At 43.4% G+C, this 5,461-nt stretch overlaps 1 long non-coding RNA gene across 1 annotated transcript; it reads right to left on the reverse strand.

Annotated features, from left to right (window-relative positions):
• Positions 1-257: 257 nt before the first annotated feature.
• Positions 258-2,475, reverse strand: LOC117096710. Its single transcript, XR_004442602.1, has 3 exons — positions 1,896-2,475; positions 1,158-1,324; positions 258-342 (listed from the first exon to the last, which is right to left on the reverse strand). It is a non-coding gene; the product is annotated as an uncharacterized LOC117096710 (long non-coding RNA).
• Positions 2,476-5,461: the final 2,986 nt, after the last annotated feature.

The raw sequence follows: 5,461 nt of genomic DNA on the forward strand, positions 1-5,461 counted from the left end.
CTGATTGTCACCTCTTCCGCCTCTTCTTCTCCCCACTCTGATTCTCAAAGCTCATGCCTGGCCTAGGACCCCCAACCACCCCCTAATCCACTGGCAGCCATGCTTTAGTTCCCAGCTTGCAGGAGCATTTGGAATGAGCCAACCACCAGAGACAGATCCTTCCGATTTCTCTGGAATTTCCACTTCTAACTCCCACAGGAGAAGAGCAGCTGCAAAGAGCAACAGCTGGGTCCTAAAAGTGGGATTTTAATGCTTACACTGCATTAAAGGCTTACGCTGCTTTCACTCACAGGATAATCTTGAGCAAGGCAGTTTATCCTCTGCAGACCTCAGTCTCCTCATCTGTAAATTGGGAGTAATAAAAATTTTTATCAATAACCACCCTCTCCACAGTCCTGGAGCCAGCCACATGACTTAGCGTCTCAAAGCCTCAGTTTATGTGCCCATAAAATGGGTTAATAATGATAACAGGCCTCAACGTGTTGCTCTGAAATGTTTTTTTTCTCTCTTTATCAGACTGGAGTCTCACTCTGTCACCCATGCTGGAGTGCAGTGGTGAGATCTAGGCTCACTGCAACCTCCTCCTCCCGAGTTCAAGCAACTCTCCTGCCTCAGCCTCTGGAGTAGCTGGGATTACAGGTGTGCACCACCACGCCCAGCTAACTTTCGTATTTTTAGTAGAGATGGGGTTTCACCATGTTGGCCAGGCTGGTCTCAAACTCCTGACCTCAAGTGATCCACCCGCCTCAGCCTCTCAAAGTGCTGGGATAACAGGCATGAGCCACCGCATCTGGCCAGTATGAAACTTCAATACAGTCACAGATAGCAGAGGTCAGCAAAATTTTTCAGTAAAGGACCAAATAGTAAATATTTTCAGCTTTGCAGGCCAGATGTCCTCTGTTGCAACTCCTCACCTCCGCCACTATGGCATGACAAGAGCAGCGTTAGATGAAACGTGAAAGAACGAATGTGGCTGTGTTCCAATCAGAATGTATTGATGGCCACTGAAATTTGAATTTCATCTATTTTTTATGTGTCATGGAGTATTATTCTTCTTTTGATTTTATTTCATTGATTTAGATATGCAAAATTACTTTTTGGTCACAGGTCCTGTAAAAACAGACAGCTGACGTAGTTTGCAGACCTCTGATACATACCTAAGTAACACTGCGCCTGGCATGTAGGTCACAGGAAATGTTCAGGTTTTTCCTATTTCCACTTAAATTGAGAACTTTAGAGGTCCTTTGTCCAGTAGTATTTCCATTTCCAGAAACTCATCCATCAGACCCCCTGGAGTTGGTTGTTGGCTTTCTGAATATCAAGTCTGCAGAGGATTGACAGAGTACTTGCTTTCAGCCCTCAAATCACTCTTCCATCTGTGACCAGTCTATCAGACAGCAACTTTACAATAAAACAGATATTCATCATGAACACATTTCAGTACTTCTTTACAATTTTTATTTCCCTAAATGCTCATATCATATCCTATTATATAAGCTGCTGTTATTGTCCCCATTTTGCAGATGAGAAAAATGAGGCCAGAGAGGGGGAGTTATTTGCCCAAGGGTTGCACTGCTGGGAGCCAGGCAGTCTAGACCCAATGACAGCTCTCTGTGGTGGCTGAGGTCTTTCTCCCTCTGCCAGGATGGAAGTCAGGGTGCCATCCAACTCCTGACACCCCCAAACCAACAACACAGAGATGCCACCCTGGGAGTCCCACCCCGTTGCACCCATTCCCCATGATTCAGTGAAGCTGTTTTGCAGGCAAGAACGTCATTCTCACAGGAAAGCGAGGTTTCTCTGGTGATGGTGGGGATGGGGTGGGGGGTGGGGGTGGGCGATGGCAGGCAAGAAATCAGCACATAAACAATTAAAATAAGATTTTAAAAAAATACATTGCTTCCTCTGTACACGCGAGCTGCAGATGGTGGCGGAAGATCTCGCAGAGGCTCAGCGCTGTTCTGTCCCTGGAACGTGGAACACATTCAGCTAATTGAAGCCCCGACGTAGTGCGGCTGGCAGGTGAGGGGACTTCAGGAGTGATCCATCTACCCTGGCAGGCTCGTTCCGGGAGGCGAGCGAAGGAGGCCTTGTAGAGCTCCGTACAAGACTAATATCTCCGCAGTACATGGAACGAGAAGCAGGAACACCCTCGTTTGTTTTTTGGTGTTTTTTTATAGGACTGACCTGGCAGTTTTTCCCCTGATTTTTCAAAGCCACACTTACTTACTGCTCTTTGTACCTCTTGAGAGCAACGTGATCCCCAAATCTTTGTCTCGTTCACAGAGTGATGGGGGAGGAAGAGTAGAAGATAGATTTATCGCATTTTAAAAACTAGCAAATTCTCTGTGTTTTATATTTACATACAATTAAAACAAATTATAAATGCACAGAAGGGGATAAAATGCAAAGGCCAAATCTGTCTCCTTAGAAATAGTAATCCATCCATCTGCCAAGTATTTATTGAGTACCTACTACATGCAGGGCAATACTGAGCACCTACTGTGTATTAGGCTCTGGGGATGTAGAAGTGAAAAAAACAGCAAAGTCGCTGCCCCAGTTCCCATCTTCAGAGGTAATTAATGTTAACTGTTCCCTGCATTACCTTTCTAGAAATTATTTGTGAATAATCTATCTCTCTCTTTTACACACACACACACGCACATACACACGTATGTTTATCTTTTGAAATGAATTAGATCATGCCAGATATAATAATTTGTGCTTTGGTGTGACTTTTTCTTTAATTTAACAATATATTTGGGGCATTTTTTTCCATTTTAACAAATAAAAAACCAACCTCATTTTTGTCTAAATAGCTGTGTGATACTTCAAAGCGTGCCTATAGCAACATTTAATTAATCCCCTGTTGATGGACATGTTCATTGCCTCTGGCTTTAGCTGTTGCAACCAACGTGGCAGTGAACATCCCTGAGCAAAAGGTCTGCTATCATAAATAAGGAAGGAGCTCAGAGATGACCGACATGGTTGTCATTCATGTTGCTCACCTCATATGTCCTGTTCTTCTCCAGGACTCATGGGAGAACTCCACTTCCTTGCCCACTTAGAGAGAGGTGTGACTCAGTGAGATACTATCTCACACCAGTTAGAATGGCGATCATTAAAAAGTCAGGAAACAACAGGTGCTGGAGAGAATGTGGAGAAGTACGAACACTTTTACACTGTTGGTGGGACTGTAAACTAGTTCAACCATTGTGGAAGACAGTGTGGTGATCCCTCAAGGATCTAGAACTAGAAATACCATTTGACCCAGCCATCCCATTACTGGGTATATAACCAAAGGATTATAAATCATGCTGCTATAAAGACACATGCACACGTATGTTTATTGCAGCACTATTCACAATAGCAAAGACTTGGAACCAACCCAAATGCCCATCAATGATAGACTGGATTAAGAAAATGTGGCACATATACACCATGGAATACTATGCAGCCATAAAAAAGGATGAGTTCATGTCCTTTGTAGGGACATAGATGAAGCTGGAAACCATCATTCTCAGCAAACTATCGCAAGAACAGAAAACCGAACACCGCATGTTCTCACTCACAGGTGGGAACTGAACAATGAAATCACTTGGACGCAGGAAGGGGAACATCACACACCGGGACCTGTCATGGGGTGGGAGGAGAGGGGATGGATAACATTAGGAGATATACCTAATGTAAATGACGAGTTAATGGGTGCAGCACACCAACATGGCACATGTATACCTATGTAACAAACCTGCACGTTGTGCGCACGTACCCTAGAACTTAACGTATAATTTAAAAAAAATAATAATAATTAGAATAGTTAGAGTAAATGTCACACAATAAAACATTTTGACAAAAAAAAAGAGAGAGAGAGGTGTAGCTGCAGGACTGGCCCTGATGCCATATGTCATATTATGCATGGAAGCTTCAGGATGGTGATCTTCTGCTCTCTTTTCTTTCTGGGACAGTGACCAGTCACACTCCAGAAGGTGACTGCTCTACCCCCAAAGTTCTAAACTACAGATTATGGAAATGGGTAGCACATCCTCCAGCCAACCCGCAATGGACACCCAATGAGAGCCAGAAACAAACATACCATTTTGTACAACTGGGATTTGGGGGCTGTTTGTTACTGTATCATAGCCCAGTTTATTCTGACATATACAAGCTACTACAATTCTTCTATTTCACAGACAGGAACAGGAAGGCTATATTTATTGCCTCCAGTCCCTGAAGTATAAATCTTGATAGCTCCCCAGCACCCACATGTTAGAACTCAGGCTCTTTAGCATGTTATTCAAGACACTAGTTATTTTACAACAACCTACCAACTATTGCAGTCTTATTTCCACCAGGTTTATCCTGTGCCTCGGCCACATGTAAGAATGGCCCATAGCTACACATTCTCTAACTCAATTCATGCTGTTCCCTAGTCCTGGGCTGTCCTTTCCTGCCTTTGCTTCAGAAAGAACTCCTACTCATCCTTCAATACCAGGTCAAAATGGTGCCCATATATCAAGGTTTGCCTGGCCCTCCCAGACAGCTGCTTCCTCCTCAGTGCTTCCCTAACACCTTAAAAAGCCTCCCGTATGGGGAATGTATCACATGCCTTCCTGATTGTCTGTTTATACGCCTGTTTCCCCCACCCCCAGATTGTGAGCTTCTTGAGGGCATGGACATTATCTTATTCATCTCTTCTCAGTGCCCAGCACGGGGACTGGAACACAGTGGGGCGCTTGGTAAATGTTATTATACCAATGAATGAATGGATGGATGAATGCATGGGTGGATGAGTGGATGGGTGGATGGATGGAGGGATGGATGGATGGATGGATGGAGAGATGAATGGATGGATGATTCTTGATCTTCCAGCCCCATCTACTTACTGTGCTAGTCTCTCCTTCCACATTCCTTCCAGCATTTCATTGCTGAATAGCTAGTGCATGATTCGTGAGTATAAATTCTTGCCCTCAGACAAAAATGGGCAAAACAGTGATGATGAATACAGGGTTCAAGATGCCAAAGTGATCCCTTTAAATACATCAGCAAGGTCTTCATGGTAAAACAGTGAGGCCAACTGGCAGTTCTTCAAAAAGTTAAACATACCCAATGACCCAGCAATTCTGGTCCTAGTTGTATACCCAAGAGAATTGAAAACAGGGACTCAAACAAATCCTTGTTCACAAACGTTCTTAGCAGCATTATTTATAACAGTCATAAGTCGAAAATAACCCAAATGTCCATCAACAAATGAATGGATAAACAAATGGTGGTCTATTTATACAATGGAATATTATTCAGCCATAAAAAGGAATGAAGTACTGATTCGTGTTACAACAAGGATGAGCCTTGAAGACATTATGCTAAGAGAAAAAAGCCAGTCACAAAAGGCCACATATTGTATGATTCCATCTACATAAAATATGCAGAATGGGTAAATTCATGAAAAACACAATGCAGATAC

The sequence above is a fragment of the Trachypithecus francoisi genome, unplaced genomic scaffold, assembly GCF_009764315.1.
Source record: "Trachypithecus francoisi isolate TF-2019V2 unplaced genomic scaffold, Tfra_2.0 Lachesis_group14, whole genome shotgun sequence".
Taxonomy (NCBI): domain Eukaryota; kingdom Metazoa; phylum Chordata; class Mammalia; order Primates; family Cercopithecidae; genus Trachypithecus; species Trachypithecus francoisi.